Source organism: Sorex fumeus, unplaced genomic scaffold (genome assembly GCF_029834395.1).
Source record: "Sorex fumeus unplaced genomic scaffold, SorFum_2.1 ptg000051l, whole genome shotgun sequence".
Classification (NCBI taxonomy): Eukaryota; Metazoa; Chordata; class Mammalia; order Eulipotyphla; family Soricidae; genus Sorex; species Sorex fumeus.
In genome coordinates, this window is record NW_026606108.1 from 38974029 (window position 1) to 38992246 (window position 18218).

Below are 18218 nucleotides of genomic sequence, written 5' to 3' on the forward strand. Positions count from 1 at the left end.
CCTGGGCAGCACCTTTGTTCTGGGCTCACAAGAAAATCAGTCACTGGGGCTAGAGATGTAGCACAGCGGGTGGGCCATTTGCCTTGCACACTGCTGACCCGGGTTCGATTCCCAGCATCCCATATGGTCCCCTGAGCACCGCCAGGGGTAATTCCTGAGTGCAGAGCCAGGAGTGACCCCTGTGCATCTCTGGGTGTGACCCAAAAAAGCAAAAAGAAAAAAAGAAAAAAGAAAAAAAAAGAAAATCAGTTGCTCCTGGTAGAGAAATGAGAAGATGCAAACTAGGGGAAGCCCCCCCTCCCCTGGCCTCCTGGTCCCACCACCCCTCCACTCCACGGGACCCTCCTCCCAGAATGGGGGGGTGTGTGGGTGCTTAGCACGTGGGAGCCCTGGGTTTGATCCCTGAGCACCTCTGGAAACAGCGCTTGAGCATCAGATTGGGAATAGCCCCGGAGCACTGCTGGCTGTAGCTGGAAGGACAGGCAAACTGTGTTTGGGGCGCAGTGCTGCCCCCACATCCGCTCACCCTAACCCTGCAGCCCCTTTCGTCCGCAGAGCCGCCCTGGCAGGAGTGGGGTGGGCTGGGCCCACTCTCCAGTTTGGAGGAGCGGAGCCACAGACGCGCCACTAGGAAAGCCCCCTGCTGTGGAGGCCAGTGACCCCCCCCAGAACCTGCCCAACCTGCTACCTGGAGTGCCATCTACTTCCGAGTCTAACTGGTGGCACTGAGGTGTGAAGGAGGCAGGAGGGTGCCTGTGGCGGGCGGGGCAGTGTGTGAGGGAGCAGAGGGCCCCCCAAATGCAGGGTCGCTGTGTTGTGTGATCCCCTGATGTGTGATTTTACTTGTTGAATTGTACTCCGCAGTTTTTAAAAAATATGGTGCTGGGACTTGAACCCAGGGCTTCACATGTGAGTATGTACCTTACTCCTAAGCCACATCCCTGGCCACCCAGGATTCTTTTTTATTTTTGGGGTGAGGGCCACACCTGGTGTACTCAGTGGTTTACTTCTGGCTCTGCACTCAGGTATTACTCCTGGTGGGACTTCAGGAAACCACATGGGGTGTTGGGGATTGAATCCAGGTTGGCTGCACGCAAGGCAACCATGCTACCTGCTATACTATCGCTCCGGTCTCCAGCAGGAACATTTTAAAGACTTTGTTCCATGTTGGAAAATCACTTCCCTGGGGGTATGGTGCCACCAGCAGGTCAATTTGTATCTGTGAGGCAAGTTCATCAGCAGCCTGATGGTGCCTTCAGACTTCCAGATACCCCAAAATTTCTGCTGTGCCTTTGGCCAGACCCCAAAAACTTGGATCAAAGTTTACCAAGAAAGTAAACGGCCAAAAGTTAGGTATGTGGGAGACACACCCACAAACCACCTCCTGCTCAGCTATGTAATTGGAGGCATGGCCTCTCTGGTTCCTGAACAAACTGCTTAACGGCCATGATCACAGAGACTCAGAAACAAATCTCGAAACCCAACAGATTTGGCAGAAATGCATCCGGTCCCTGCAGTAGATTACCGGTGCTGGGCCACCCCAGGTGGGAATAGGTTTCGTGCCTTTGTCTGTCCCCCCTGGCGGCCTGGTGGCTGCCATCCTCCAGAGGCCACTGGACAATCCGGTTTGGGCCCGCAGTGACGAGACACAAGGGGCCTCAAGGGAAGGGGGTGGAGCTGGCCCTTTCCTCCCCACCCCAACAAGACCCTGAGTCGCCACCCATGAACGGCCTCTATTGCTCCTGATCAAGCTGCTTAATGGCCATGATCCCAGAGACTCAGAAACAAATCTTGAAACCCAGCGGCTTTTGGCAGAAATGCATCTGGGCCCGGCAGTAGGTTACTGTCGCTGGGCCACCCCAGGGGAAAAGGTGTGCTGTCCCTCTGCCCGCTCCCCCTTGGCGGCTTGGTGGCTGACATCCACCAGAGGCCATTGAATAGTCAGGTTTGGGTCCACAGTGACGAGACACGCAGGGCCTCACGGGATGGGGATGGAGCCGGCCCTTTCCTCCCCATCCCAACGAGACCCCGAGTCGCCGCTCATGAATGGCCTCTCTGGCTTCTGATCAAGCTGTTTAATGACCATGATCCCAGAGACTCAGAAATAAATCTCGAAATCCAGCGGCTTTTGGCAGAAATGAGTCTGGTCCCTGCAGTAGGTTACCGGTGCTGGGCCAACCCAAGTGGGAATAGGTTTCATGCCTTGGCCTGTTCCCCCTGGTGGCCTGGTGGCCGCTATCTTCCAGAGGCCATTGGACAGTCTAGGCCCGCAGTGACGAGACACACAGGGCCTCATGGGATGGGGGTAGAGCCGGCCCTTTCTTTCCCACCCCAATGAGACCCCGAGTCGTTGCCCATGAACGGCCTCTATGGTTCCTGATCAAGATGCTTAACGGCCATGATCCCAGAGACTCAGAAACGAATCTCGGAACCCATTATGTTTTGGCAGAAATCCCTCCAGATTTAAGTGTTGAAATTTCGGAATTTCAAAATCGCGCAGCCACTACTGCAGTCATGTGACATCATATGTTATTCTTAGCTAGCAATAGAAAACAAATTGTCTACTGTTGCCTTTTCAGCAGATCTGAGCATTGGGGTAAAATCCCAAATAATAATGGTGGATCTGGTGTCAAAATATTGACTGTGATCAAAGTATAGAGAGAGTAATGTGGAAATCATCTGCCCCATAGCTAGGGGGAGGGTTTGGGATGAGGGTATACTGGGGTTTTTGGTGGTGGAGAATGGGTACTGGTGAAGGTACAGGTGTTTCATTGTATGACCTAGACTTAAACCTGAAAGCTTTGTAACTGCTCTCACGGTGATTCAACAAATAAAATTATAAAAAAGGGGAAAAAAAGTAAGTTGGAGTTCATGCCCAATTCAATCAGCTAATCAGTGGCTGAATAAATAGCAGTACTCCTACATTAAAAAAAGAGAGAAAGAGGGGCTGGAGCGATAGCACAGCGGGTAGGGCGTTTGCCTTGCACACAGCCAACATGGCCGACCCGGGTTCGATTCCCAGCATCCTACATGGTCCCCTGAGCACCACCAGGATTAATTCCTGAGTCCATGAGCCAGGAGTAACCCCTGAGCATCGCCGGGTGTGACCCAAAAAGCAAAAAAAAAAAAAAAAAAAAAAAGAAAGAAAGAAAGAAAGAAAGAAAATCACTTCCAAAAAGGTGGCACCACCTTTGACTCCACACAGGTAACAGATATGCCAATGTGCTGTTACATCTTAACCACCAACTGGGTTTCACAACATTTGTTATTAAAATAAATTTTTTGGAGTCTCACTCAGCAGTGCTCACAGCTTACTCATGACTCTGTGCTCAGGGATCACCCCTGGCAGGGCTTAGGGGACCATATAGGATGCCAGGGATCAAACTTGACAAATGCCCTTGCTGTTCTCTCTCTCTCGCTCGCTCTCTCTCCCTCTCTCTCTCTTTCTCTGCTCCCCCCAGCTCGATAAATTTTAAACAAAAAAAGTGGGGCATATTTCACAGTGAACCCATGTTCAAGTTGCCACTGCCAAGTCTTGCAGTTTCCATGTTACGTGTTGGCTATGTGGTACTCGGTACATCTCTCCCCATCCTTTACTTCATCTTTTTGATGCATCAGAGCAAGTTGCAGGCGTCAGTGCACATCACGCCCCAAACACGTTGCTATGCATGTTCTAATTAGAATTCAATAGTGGCATTGGGTTCTTTGCTTTTATGAGGTAAAGTTGATATATAACATACAAATATTGTTTCACCCCTTCAAAAGGGACTCCACAGATTGGAGCTGGGGAACTGGGTCACTTTCTGTGACAACAGGACCAGCACTCCCAGTAGTGCTGATAGAGGAGGTGCCAGGGCTGTGCCCAGCCGTGCCTGGCGGGACCGTGTGGTGCCAGATACCAAACTCAGAGTCTGGCGATGCAAGACATATGTTCTCTCTCTTGGTCTGCCTTTCCAGCCCCGAAATGCACATTCTCTTTCTTGGGCTGACTTTCCAGCCCCGAAATGCATAAGTACTGAGTATATTGACTGACAAGTGCATTTACTGCATTTCCTATCAAGGTTTGGACATTTCCAGAACTCTAGGAGTTTTCCTAGCCCTTCCCTGTCTGCACCATTTTGATTTCTTCCAACCATAGTTTTGCCTATTTCAGAACTTCATGAGCCGCCAAACCATATCTGCTCGCTGGCATCTTGGTGTCCGCTCTGGTTTATTTTATTCAGCACAATGCCAGGGACACTCAGGCATGTCGTTGTGCATATCAGGAGCTTGTTTCTCATATTGCCGAGCAGAACTTGGAGCGTGGATGGAGAGCCCTTTGTTAATCGTCTGCTTCTGACCGGACTGCAGGGCCCTTATAACCAAGGCTGCCCGGGACGTTCTGTGCCACCCTTGTATGAGTCTGTTTTCCTTTCTTTGGAGCACGTAGGAGTGGAGCTGATGGACCATTAGATGTCCGTGGAGCTCTGTTAGAAGCTGCGAGACCATTTTATAAAGTGGTTGTAACCGTTTTACTCTCCCCGCCCCAAAAATGGACTTGGTCTGAATTGTCCTGCATTGCAGGGGTCACCCTGGTTTGTTTAGCTGGGAAAGAGGATGAGTGACGAGCCAGGCCCTGCTGGCCCTAACTGACTGCAGTGATGTTATTGGAACCTGGGCGTCAGCTTTTCCGTTCATCCTCACTAGAGTCCCACTTGCTGGCTTTAAGGATAGAGAGGAACAAACTCACCTCCACGCGCCCTGAGCCAGACAGACACCGATCCAGACCCTAGCCCAGCCTTACTCAGCACCCCCGTTTTGAGATGAGGAGGTAGAGGCAAAGGAGGTTAAGTAGCTTGTGCTCTTGGCCTAGTCCTGGGTGAGAGTCGAGTTGGTTCAGGACCCAGTGTGCCTGGGGACAGACACTGTCATCTTTTGTTTTTCTTTTCTTTTTTCTTTTTGGGTCACACCCGGCGAATTACAGGGGTTACTCCTGGCTAATGCACCCGGGAATTACTCCTGGCGGTGCTCGGGGGACCATGTGGGATGCTGGGAATCAAACCCGGGTCGGCTGCGTGCAAGGCAAACGCCCTATCCGCTGTGCTATCTCTCCAGCCCCTAGACATTGTCATCTTAACCAACCACTCTCTTGTCCTTTTCCACACTAATATCTTCTCTGCCTGCTACTTCCTGTGGCCACACGAGCCTTCTCTAGGTCTCCTTTTTAATTATTGGTTGAAAAGCCGAACAAACTTTGGGCCAGATGAGGCCAGGGTGGAGCCTCGGGAGGCGGCAACTCTTGGGAATCCCTGCAGCCTTGGCCTTAGTCACTTACTAGCAGTTACTGGTGTTGCAAAGTCCCAGAGCTAGGGTGCAGCTGCCATGGTACCCCGTTCCTCAGGCATCTCTCTGAAATCTCCATGTGGCCAGTATATCTGACCGGATTTATCTACCCAGGGGGCTAAGAAGCAGGGCTACCCTAACCCCACGGAGACACCCTAGGAACAACAACAACAACAACAAAACATAAAACAAAACCCAAAAAACCTATTCTATAATTTTTTTGGTGGGGGGGGTGCACATTTGGTGTTGCTCAGGAACTACTTCTAGCTCAGTGCTCAGGGGTCACTCCCAGAGGACTGTGCCAGGGATCAAATCCGGGCCTCCAGCATGCAAAACATGGGCATCCTCAGTCTTTGGAGCCATCTCCCTGGCCTCTGGATTTTTTTTTTTTTGGTTTGTTTTGTGCCACATCTGGAGATGCTCAAAGGTTACTCCTGGCTCTGCACTCAGGAATTATTCCTGACGGAAGTCGGGGATCATATGGGATGCTGGGGATTGAACCCGGGTCAGCTGTGCGCAGGGCAAGCACCCTGTGTGCTGTGCTATTGCTCCATTCCCATAGCCTCTAAATATTTCTTGAAAATGGAAGCGGACAGCATTTACCTTTTGGTGTCCAGCTTATTGCCCTGAGTATAATAATTATTCCTTTTGTGACACGCATCAGAATCTTATTATTATTTGTGTGTGTGTATGGGTGCCTCCACAGTTGTGCTTTGGGCTCCTAGAGCTACTCCAGGCAGCATCCTTCTGGCTGTGTGGACCTGACGGTTCAGGCCACGGCCCTGGCCCACATTCTTCTTTAAAGCTGAATAATATTTCACTGTAGCCTGTGCCACCTTTGTTTATCCACTTGTTCCTTCCAGCTTGTTGTCTCCACCTGTTGGCTGGTATGGCAGGCTGCTTGGAGCTTGTCATTCTGCTCTCACAATCCCTTTCCAGCTAGGCCCACCTGAGTCTTTTCCGCTGTAGTTGGCAAGGCCTGGGGCCTGTTTGTCACTACATCCAGGGTCCCGCTCTGTCACTGTCTCTAGTGTCTGTCGGCCTCCTTCGCCTCAGTCCGTCTCCCTGGGGCCTCAGGACTGTTTCTGCATTTGGTTCACGGACCCCACAGGCTCCTGTTTGAGCTCCAGCTGGCTCGGATCCCCCCTTTCACTTTCTCAGGCCCTTAACCCAGAGGTCAGGGTGGGGGTGGGGGTTAGGGGTGTGTTTCTCTCAAACATCCAGACATCCAGACATGTGCCCGCACCCCAGGTGGCCTCATTCCATTCTCCAGAAGGGGCTTCTGCCCAGACCCCCGCTCACATGCGGTCCCCTCATCTGCCCTGGGAATCTGGGTACCCAGTTGCTTTCTCCAACCCCGTACCTCATCAGACTCATCTGTGCACCTTTCCTTCCTCAGATCCTGCCTACCTCTCCCTCTGGCTGTTGAGGCCCCCAAGTTCCTCTTTCATTCTTCTTTTTTTTTTTTGCTTTTTTCCCCCCATCAATGTCCCCAATTTCCCTCCCGCCACCACACCACCTTCCCAATAAAAAAAAAAGTTCTTAAAAGGACTGGAGATAAGAACTGGAGATACAAGGGCCAGGAATATTGCTCCATAGTTGGAAGCCTGCCTCATGAGCTGGGGGAGAAGGCAGTTGGTGTAGAGAGGGGATCACTAAGTCAATGATGGTTGGAGGAATTGTTCGAGATGGGAGATGTGTGCTGAAAGTAGATAAACGACCAAACGTGATAACTTCTCAGTATCCATATCACAAACCATAATGCTAAAGTAGAGAGAGAGTGTGGGGGAAATTGTCTGCCATGGAGGCAGGGGGAGGGTGGAAAGGGGGAGGTATACTGGGGACATTGGTAGTAGAAAATGTGCACTGGTGGAGGGATAGATGTTTGATCATTGTATGAATGAAACTCAAACATGAAAGCATTGTAACTGTATCTCACAGTGATTGAATAAAAAAAAAAAAGAAAGAAAATTGTGGATACCTCCTACACACTTGCTCTGTTGGAGAGGAGAACATAAGATAATGTATTACATATTAATCCCCCCCCCCAAAAAAAAGGACTGGAGATATAGTACATTGCTTTGCATGCGCTGGTTTGAATCCCCAGCATCGTTCTGGTCCCTGCTAAGGGGTCACTGCTAAGCACAGAGCCTGGATTACCCCCTAGTGCCACCAGGTCTGGATCCCAAGACAAACAAGAACTCTTTAGCTGTAGGACTGGGAGATGGCTCAAAGGAATGAGTTCATGCTTTGCATAGGGGAGGCCTGCATGTGGTTCCTATGACCACATGGTCCCCTGAGCTGGGAGTGACCGCTGGGAGTGACCCCCAAGCACCTAGCTCAGGAGCAACTTGGTGTGACCACACACATACATACACAAACGCGCACACACATGCACACACACTATTTCTCAAGTCAAACCAGCTTTTGGCAGCTCCTCATGTCAGCCCCAGGGTGACCTACAAGGCCCTGTGCCCCCTGCCTGCTTGTTCTGCCTTTTGCAGTCCCCTGTTCCATTACTCCTTACTGTTCTAAGAACATCCTAGATGCGCTTTGCCTCAGGGACTTTGCACTGGCTCTTTCTGTTCATTGGAAACCTTCGCCAAATACCTCCGTGGCAGATCATTGTAGTCATTTTTTTGGTCTGGGCTCAGACGCGATCCTTTTCAAAGTGTCTACTGATTTATACCCTACTTAAAGCTGAAGTAGTCCTCCGGCTGTCCACTCTCCTGACCCCTCTGGGCAGCAGCGGCCATTTTCTGGGGGATCCTTATCCCCAGCTCACTGTACTTGTTGCTTCTTTGGAAAAGCATGGATCAGGCAGGCAAGGACGTTCATCATCGTCTTTGGTTTTCTGATGTCTGGAATAGTGTTTAGGAAATGTAGGAGTTCAGTAAAAGCTTGCGTGTGAATGAAGACGGGAAAATGTGTGATCAGTTAGGGAGAGCGAGTGCGCGCGCAAATGGGTTTCGGCCAAGAAAGGGCGTGGCTGGGGGTGTGGGCATGCTGCTGCCAGGTGGGGCAGAAGGGACACATTTTACTGGCTGGGCTGACAGTGAGTGCAGAGGCTCATGTTTGCATGCAGGATTTTTCTTTGGGTATCTGTCCTGGGCACTTATGTGGGCGCCACTTTCCCCAGGGTGCAGGGTTAGGAGTGGGGATGCCTTGGTGCCTTTTGGAGAGAGTGGCTGAGCAAGCAGAGAGCAGTGTGCGATCCATGCTGGGGACGGTTCCTGGGGACATGTGCTCTGGCCTGGGCAGGGAGAGGACACAGGCACTCTGGGGTTCCTGCTGAACTGTGCAGGGCTGGGCGCCCTTCCCACGGAGCTCCTCCCCGAACTGCCTCAGTGCAGGGGCGGAGCAGGTGACCGGGTGCCCAGCCCCTCCCCTCCTTCCCCCAGGGAGCAGCATCTGGGCCTTGCGGGCGAGGGAGGAGCGTCCCACTCTGAGCGCCGGTGACTGCGTAGGTAGAGCGGGACCGATGTTCATCCTGGAGGCTTGCGCTGAGGATGTGTGAAGTGAGATCATGCCAAGAACTTTGCATGAACCTGGTTCGCGGAATTCTCCTAATAAAAGTCAGCTGCTCCCATGATTGCTCTCCTGCCTCTCCCCGGCCAGTGTGGGTGGGCCTTCGTGGAGCAGTGCAGTTCTTGCAATCACCAGCAGGTGGTGCCCTGACCTCAAAAGAGCTGGTAGGCGGCTGGCGGCTTCAGAAGGGAGAAGGGGTTGGGGAGAGAGGGGTGGCATCTGGGGTAGAACCCGTCTTTGCCCCTGCGGTGAGCAGTGTCACCTAAACCCTCTTCAGCTGTCTGTAATCGATCTGTAAGTCCAGGAGGAGGCGCCTGGGTGGCCATGGGATAATCAGCCTCAGTTTACCCCCCTTGAGGCAGGGCATGGCCTCCTGAAACAGGCTGTAGCACTGTAGCACTGTCCTCCCATTGTTCATCGATTTGCTCGAGCGGGCCCAGTAACGTCTCCATTGTGAGACTTGTTGTTACTGTGTTTGGCATATTGAATACGTCCCGGGTAGCTTGCCAGGCTTTGCCATGCCGGTGAGATAGACTTGGGAGCTTGCTAGGCTCTCCAAGAGGAGGAGAGGAATCAACCTTCGGTCGTCCTGGTCCGCCTCGTGCAAGGCAAATGCCCTGCCCGCTGTGCTAGCGTGGACTAGTTTCCAGGATAAATGAGAATCACAGCGGGGGGCTGGAGCCTGGGTTTGACTGATGTGGTGTTCAGCTGGGGTGACCCGTGGGCGCTCGGCTTCCTTCCTTTCCAGATGGGAGTGTGTAGGGTGACCCCTCACTAAGGGCCGAAGCCTTTTTCTTGAGGGGGGCGAAGGAAGGGGTCACACCCAGCTGTGCTCAGGAATCGTTCTTCTTGGGCTTGAGGGGGGACCATATGGGATGCCGGGGATCAAGTCCAGTGTGTGCAGGGCAAGTGCCCTCCCCACTCTACTATCTCATTTCAGACCTCCCGGGTCTCTACTTGCTTGACTTGGGACCCTTGCAGTTCTGGCTGTGACCAGCAGAGGGAGGCAGAAAGCCTCGTGGCTGGCTGAGGCCTCCCAGAACCTTCTGGCAGCTGACTCCCCCCCACCCCCTGCCACCACAAGACTCAGCCGGGGGCCCTCTTCCCCTCCTCCCCCCCAAGACTCAGCGTGTCAGCTTGTCATTGTGAAGGGTTTGCCCTTCTTTCTTCCTTTCTTCTGCTGGGCTTGGCATGGGGGAAGGGTGTGTGTGTGCTGTGCCGGCCACTCTATCCCTAATGGCCCCTCCCGCGCCTCAGTTATCAGGATGGAGCAGCCACCTTCAGGCCTTGCAGCGCTGGCCACTTGGGGCCGGGTGGGGTTATCTCCCCAAGGGCAAGGATGGGGATCTCTAACCTCCCTTAACCCAGGCCTGGATGGCCGGCCAGACCTCCGGAAGCAGGGGAGTGCCCACCCCATCCCACCCTGCCCATTCCCGGCTTGCTTCTGGACAGGCTCCCAGAGGTCCACAAAGGCCCTCAGACTAAGTTCTGGGCCAGGCTTTGCCTGTGCCCCGGGCGGGCAGCCGGCTGGCTCTGGGCACCGCAGGTCCTTGGCTCTCCTTCTGGGCCTTTGTCCATCGGCCCAGGACCAGTGCTGACACGGCCATGCTGGCTGGGAGCAGGGGGCGGTGGGTGGCCCTGAGTCTCCATCCTGCTTGCCGCCTGTGACCTTCCCCCGACCTCTGTCCCTCCCTGGGCTGTGCCTGCTCCCCTCCACCTGCCCTTTCCATCCCTGTCCTCTCCTTCAGCCAGTGACGCTAGCGTGCCGACAGCCCCCTGTTTGGGAAGAGCAGACCTGCTGCCCAGGGCATGCATGGCAGCCTTGGTCCCCGGGGAGCTGAGGAGGGGTCAGCCAGGCTCCCAGGAGGTCCCTTCTGCCCACACTGCCCCCAGCTGCCAGGCAGGACGGTGACAGGGCTTATGACTCTAGCTGTGGCTTCCATACTGCCTGCCCTGCTTCTCAAGGGTCACATCCCTGCCCAAGGCCACCAAGTTCCTACCAGGCCCAGCGCACCCCTGCCCAGGCTGTATCCTCGGCTCATACGTGGCTCTCTCCAGGGCTTTGGGTGCCTGACCTTCCTGTGGTGGTTGCGCGGGGGACCCAGACAGCCGGGGAGATAGTACAGTGTGTAGGGTCCTTGGGTTCAATTTCCTGGCATTCCATATGGTCCCCAAGCACCACCAGGAGTGATCCCTGAGTGCAGAGCCAGGAATTACCCCTGAGCATTAATAGGGATAGCCCCTCCTAAAAAAACAAAAAGAAAAGGTAAATTAAAAAGAAGGGCCCTTGGGATCGGAGTGATAGTACAGTTTGTAGGGCATTTGCCTTGCACGTGACCGACCTGGTTTCGATCTCCGGCATCCCATATGGTCTCCCAAGCACCGCCAGGAGTAATTCCTGTGTGCAGAGCCAGGAGTAATCCCTGAGCATCACTGGGTGTGACCCAAAAAGCAAAAATAAATAAATAAATAAATAAATAAATAAATAAAATAAAAAGAAGGGCCCTTGCCAGCCCTCACAGCACATCAGTTCCAGAGAGGAGCAGCACAGTGGACGCTCATGAACAGGCTTGAGGGGCTGGGGGGGCGGCACCTGGGAGGTTCCCCAGAGGTGGTCATCCCACATCATTTGTGCTTTAGTCTTTGAGGGGATTGGTGGGGAGGGGTGGAATTTGGGTCACATCTACTGATGCTCAAGGCTTACTCCTGGCTCTGTTCTCAGGGATCATTCCTGACCAGCTTGGGGGACTGTATGGATTGGCAGGGACCGAACTCAGTTGGGCCACGTGCAAGGCAAACACCCTACCTGCTGTACTATTTCTCTGACCCTCAGTTTTCTTTTTTAAAATTTATTTTATAGACTGGAGCAATCGTACAGAGAGTAGGGTGTTTGCCTTGCATGTGGCTGACCCAGGTTCGATTCCCAGCATCCCATAGAGTCCCCTGAGCACCACCAGGAATAATTCCTGAGTGCAGAGCCAGGAGTAACCCCTGTTCATCACCAGATGTGACCCAAAAAGCCAAAAAAATAAATAAAATTTATTGATAACACTGTGGGTAGGGCATTTGCCTTGCACGCTGCCGACCCAGGCTCGATTCCTCTGCCCCGCTCGGAGAGCCTGGCAAGCTACCGAGAGTATCCTGCCCTCATGGCAGAGACTGGCAAGCTCTTGTGGCGTATTCGATATGCCAAAAGCAGTAACAACAAGTCTCACAATGGAGGTGTTACTGGTGCCCGTTTGAGCAAATCGATGAGCAACGGAAGGACAGTGCTACAGACAGTGCTATTTTATGAAAGCGCCATGATTTCCCAAGTCATTCATCGCCAAGTTTCGGGAGTACGTTGTTCCAGCGCAGATCCCCACCCCCAGCATCAGCTCCCTGCAGCCAATGTCCCCAGGTCCCTCCCCCCCAGACTCCTGCCCCCTGCCAGCATCTCACAGCTCCTTTAAATTTGGTCGTTTCCTTCTTTATCTCTGGTTGCCCCCTGTGTGCCAGGCACAGTGCCAGGCCCTGGGGTCTGCAGAGACAGGACATGTTTCCTGTCCCTGTGGTGCTCTCAGTTCAGTGAGGAGCTGGTGGCAAAGAGAGCCAGTGCCCGAGTAGCCAGCACAACTGCGGACATGGACACAGACACACGTCAGGGGGAGCATCCAGGGCAGGTCTGAGTGGGGAGCTCCTGGGGGGGCTCTGGCGGGGGGGGGGGGCAGCAAGGGCTCTGCTGTGTGAGAGGCAGTGAGAGAGACACAAGGCCGGAGAGGCCCAGGTGGCACGGGGTGGGCCACTGTAAGGACGTGGAACTGGGCAGACCAGACTGACTGACTCCTCTCTGCTGGGCATATTGTGGAGGAAGGGGACCCCAGCGAGGACCCCTCCAGCAGTACTGTTACTGTTTGGCCCGGGGTCTGTGTGTGTGTGTGTGTGTGCATATGTGTGTGTGTGTGTGTGTGTGTAAGCAGGGTGGGGCTGGCTCCCAGTGTTGCAACCTGTGCTGTGGAAACGAAGGACCAAAGAAAGGACCGAGGGGACAGTCCAGCTGCAGGAGGCCCTGGGACACAGGGACGTGGGGGGGGCAGGTTCATCTGGAAGGCAGCGGGGAGGGGGGCTGTGTGTGGTGGGGCAGGGGGCAGGGTCCTGAGGGCAGGGGAGCTGGCAGAGGAAGAGGAGGTGCCCGTAGCAGGGAGAGTCCCAGGAGTTCAGGGCGGGAGTTTCTGGTGGTAGCTGAGCCTGGGGCAGGTGCTGTGGAGAAGTTGGGGTGAGGCTTCCCCGGGCTCTGGCATCCCAGCAGGGCCTCTGAGGGGCCCCTTTATGGGATGGTGTGTACCTTGCATGCAGCCTGCTGCCCTGCTCAGGGGTCACTCCCCGTGGGGCTCAGGGGACTTTATCTGTTCCAGAATTGACTCACCCTCCCCGTTGCACTATCGTTCCCACTCCAGCACTGCATTTCCTTTGAAGAGGCAATATTAGCGGGAAGGGACCGTCACGCAAGTGGCTCTCCAGAGTCAGAGTCCCCAGCAAGCTCTCTGCATAGGCCCCTGGCCTGGGCCAGCTTTAGGGGCCAGCTGCAGAGGCTCCTTGATGGCTCCTGTCCATGCTCACACACTCGCGCTCACACACACACACCTGTACGCTCACACACACACACACCTGCGCGCTCACACACACATACACCTGCACTCAGTCACACACACACTTACACACTGGCACTCATGCACTCGCACTTACACTCACACACACACTCACCCTAGCACTCACGCTCTCGCACTTATACTCACACACACACACACACACACACACCCCTGCACTCACAGTCACACACACACACACTGGCACTGATGCACTCGCACTTTTACTCACACACACACAACTGCACTCACAGTCACACACACACACTCACACACTGGCACTCATGTACTTGTACTTATACTCACACACACATACTCATGCTAGCACTCACGCACTCGCACTTATACTCACATACCTGCACTCACAGTCACACACACACACTGGCACTGATGCACTCGCACTTAAACTCACACACACACAACTGCACTCACAGTTACACACACTCACACTGGCACTCATGCACTTGCACTGATACTCACACACACACTCACTCATGCACTCGCACTTATACTCACACACACACATCTGCACTCACAGTCACACACTCGCACTCGCAGAGCCAGATGCTCAGCGGGTCCCAGGCAGCAACTAGGTTCTTGGTGCCGGGCCTCAGGTGAGGCAGCTGTCCGGCCCACTGTCCTCAGCCATCCTCCCACCTCTGTTGCTGAGTTGTGCTGTGTGTCAGGCCCTGGATTAACTGTGATCCAAGCCGCTCCTGCCCTCAGGGAACACGGAGTCAGACTGGGTCCTCTGAGGTTCAACCAAGAGCTTGTGAATGGGTGGCTCGTTCCTGTGGGAGCCGTGTGGGGCTCTGAGTTCATCGGGGTACCCAGCAAGTGCATCTGAACACCTCAGCTGCTCTGACCTCCAGAAGAGGCTGCTCCTGCTCTGGCCAATAGGGGTGAAAAGAAGGAATGCCAGAGAGGTGGCCCAGGGCTGGGGGCTCAGCAGAGAACGCAACAGGTGAAAAACTCGGGTTGGGGTCCAAGGACAGCATGTCCCCACCACCTCCTGCATCTCTCCCTCCACTTCTCTGCTACAGAAGCAGGGGAATAGCGGCTGGGCTGTGAGTGTGTCCTCTCTGGAAGACACTTGTTCTGGGCTCCGTGGTGACGCCCGTAGGTGGGCCGCTGGGTATCCCAGTGAGGAGCGTGTTAGGGCGTCTGCTGCCTCCCTGCTACATCTACAGGCCAACCCCCTCAGGGCCTCAGCAGGTCACTTACACCCTAGGCACCCCTTTTTCTCATCTCTAACATGGGTGGGAGGTTGTCTTACTACGGGTTTGTGTCACACCTGGAAGCACTTGCTGTGCACCCCTGCTTACTTTTGCCCCCCAGGGGCCAGAAATTCTCCCCCCTCACTTTCTCCCTAGGAGAGTGTCCCTGATTGCGTGTGGGGGAGAGCAGGTCAGAGAAAGCGTCATGGAGGAAAGGGGCGTTTGAGGGGGGAGTTGAGGACTGAGTAGGAGTTCACTGGGCAGAGCAGATCAAGGCCAGGCAGAGGGCTTGAGTGGAGGGACTAGGGGCCCGTGATCCCTGGACAGACTGATCCCAGCTGGTTTCCGGGGGCCTGGCCTGCCACCTCTCGCATCCCTGGTCGGACCTCCTTCCGGCCCTCCTGGGCTCTGAGCCTCCGCTGGGCAGGACCCCTCTCTGAGAACGCCCTCTGCACACTCCCCAGGTGGATTTGGGGTTGCAGGGCAAAGAGTCAACAGGCCTGAGGGCCTTGGACCCACGCCCTCCCTCACCTCTGGGAGGACCAGTAGCTCCGGGGGATTGAGTCTGGGAGTCACTTGAGGTATGGTGAGCGACAACCTGTGATTTGGTCTGGCCTGGCTCAGGGGACAGCTGAAGCCCAGCTGGATTGCAACTGGAGGGGGGTGGAGAGGAGGCTAAGAGAGGGTTGAGGGGTGGAACCTCGGATTGCGCCCCTCCCCCCTTTCTTAAAGGGTTGGGACCGGGGGCGGCGGGTGCAGGAGGCGCTGGCGGGTGTGGGCTGCGCCCGACACGGTGGCACGGTGGGTCCCTGGATGGGGGCGGTGGCGGGGCGGGAGGCGGCCTCCCACTCGCTCCCTGGCCGCTGCTGCCCGCAGTCGCCCCGCCCTTCCCCGCCCGTCCCGCTCCTCCCTCCTTCCTCCCGCGGCCTCCTCCCCGCCCTCCCGCCTTCCTCCGGCTCCCGCGCTGGCTCCTCCACTGCCCGGCTGGGCTCCACACCTGAAGGGCCGTGGTCGCGGCCGCAGCAGCGAGGGGCCGGGCCGGTGGGCGGGGGGCCCCCGCATGGCCCCGCCGTGAGGGGCTGCACCCCGAGAGTGGACCAAGACCGGTGAGTGGGATCGCGGGCCACCTGGTCCCCGGGCGCCGCGTGCTGGGGGACCCGCCCCTCCGCCCATCGGAAGCCGGGCTGGGGGCTGGGACGGGGTGCAGGGGGTGGCGTGCTGGGTGGCCCGGCGCCGCCCTCCGCCCTCCAGGCCTCCCGGGTCTGCTAACAAAGCTGCGTTGGGAGCTGCGCTGGAGCATCCGAGGGATCCCGTTGTCATGGAGATGGGGCCGAGCGAGGAAGCCCGGGCTGGCCTGGTGTGGGCCAGCGAGGAGGGGGGCAGCTGGGAACCCCAGAGCAGCCTGTCCCGGGCTTTGCCCCCCCAGCCCTCCTTTTGTATCATCAGTGTGTGTGTGTGTGTGTGTGTGTGTGTGTGTGTGTGTGTGTGTGTACGCGTGTACGCTCCTAGGTGGGGTGCAGTGGCTGCTTGGCGGCCGTGCACCTGGGTTGTAGGTGCCCGCGGTGCCACCCGCCGCCTTCACTGCGGAGCAGCTTGGAGGATTTATTTCTGTTTCCAGTTTCCCAACTTTGACAGCGGGGCTCGGGCCTGCCTCGCTGGGCTCTGCCGGGGGCGTGGCAGGCAGCCCTGGAGGCTGGGGAAGGAGAAGGAGAAGGAGCCACATAATGGCCGAGGCCGCCGCAGGAAGGGAGGGGTCCTCCCCGCTGCTGGCTGGGGAGGGGCAGGGCGTCCAGATGTGGGCACCCGCCTGCCCAGGGCCCTAGGAGGGGGAACAGTTTTGACTCCGGCTATCCCTGGAGGGGCTGGGGGGATTTCCAGAGTTAGAACTGGTCGCATTGTCTCTGCACAGACCCAGGGGGTTTCTGTCCCAGCCCTCCCCTTTGTCTTGGGGCCGATTTAGGGGTTGTGGGAGAGACCGAGGGGCAAAGGCATCAGCCCCAGGGGAGAAGGCTGAAGGTGAAGGGGCAAAAGGGCAGCCGGCGTGCTGGGGTGCTGGGGTGCTGGAGGTGGTATTTGGACTTTGTTGGTCTTACACTTCTGCCTTCCAGACCCTGGACATGAGAGCTACTTAATGGGCCGTGGGGTGGAGGAACGGGGTGGGGGTGTGGGGAGGGTGGGGGCGGCTTTGAGGAACAGTGGTATAAAGCATCTCCATCCCCACCTCTCCCTTTGGGGGAGCGCTAGATTCTGCACCCCGAGCAGGAAGAGGCAGGGGCTTCTTGGGGAGCATGTGCTGAGCTCATGTTTAGGGGTGACCTCGAGGGTTGCCAAGTGGTGGTGGGTGACTGGGCCTTGCTGGAGGGTCTTCCCATCTGGTGCCCCCTGTGGGGGGCCGTGAGTTCCTCAGAGCCTTTCAACTGCCAGAACCAGCGGTACCCCCCTACATCTCTGGGGCCCATCCTCTCCGAGGGCCCCAGCAATGCCTCCTGGGCTCTCCTGAGGAGGCCATCGGCTCCTGGGACTTCTGTACCCAACAGACTGAGGGAAGGCTTGTGTGCCCCTGGGCCTGACTGCCTCGGGCTCTCATGAGAGGGATGCAGGCCACCAGCCCCCTTCTGTGGGGGACCCTAAGGCTCAGGGCACAGCTGCCATAATTTGCACCTGAGAACGTCCTGCTGCTCAGCCATGTGGCCCCCAGGCCCACCATATTCCTAGGGGGTGCGGTCAGGAGGGAGGTGGGCCTGGAGTCTTTCCATCTGGGGCTAGGGGGGCAGTTTCGGGGAAAGGGCTCCGTGGAGGGGTGGGGGCTTCCAGGAGGGCGGCGTGCTGTGCCGTGCTGTGCTGGGCGCCCGCTTGCTGGATTCCGGCGCTGCCTCTGGCGACAGGCAGGGCTGGAGACATCCTGTGCCAGATGGTCTTTTCCAGGAAAATCTGTTTGGAGCAGCATCTTCTGTCTGGCTCCTTATTTAGCCTGGCTCCTCCCATGAGAGGATCCCGCGGGCTGTCACCGCCAGGGGTGTTGGGGAGTCAATGCTGGGCCCGGCCAGACCTGATTCCCCCTTCCCCCTTCCCAGCAGTGGTGGTGCAGGGTTCGCCCCGGCCCTGGCAGTATGGTTCCTAGGGGAGGCCTGGCATGGACCAGCCACACCAGGGCTGGGTCTGCCTGGTCCTGGGGTGATGCTGGTGTCCCTCAGAGCAGCTCCTCTGACTGCCCCTATGGACCTTCAGCCCGAGCACTCCTTTCTGGAGTGTCTACCCCCCTCCATCCCCTCTCCATCCCCTTGCCCACAGCCTTCACTGGTCCCTGGGTTATCTATGTGGCCTCTGCTCCTGACCGGGCCCCTCCGATCCAGGCGTCCCGAGCTGAGTTCTGGTCTTGCTCCCACCTTACCACCCCAGGATCCCCACCTCAGCAGTGCAGCTCCGGCCTTCTGGGTGCCGTGGGCGACCCTGTCCTCCCCAGGGAAGTGGCACTGGCCTAGTGGAGGGACAGTTTCAAACATGGGGCAAATGGAAGTGCCCACCA

At 56.3% G+C, this 18218-nt stretch overlaps 1 protein-coding gene across 1 annotated transcript in view; it reads left to right on the forward strand.

The window, feature by feature from the left end:
- Positions 1-15498: 15498 nt before the first annotated feature.
- Positions 15499-18218, forward strand: part of PSD2 (pleckstrin and Sec7 domain containing 2) — a 49693-nt gene continuing 46973 nt past the window's right edge. The window contains exon 1 of the mRNA XM_056124830.1: positions 15499-15798. The gene's annotated coding sequence lies outside the window, so the exon portion shown is untranslated. The remainder of the gene's footprint in view (positions 15799-18218) is intronic.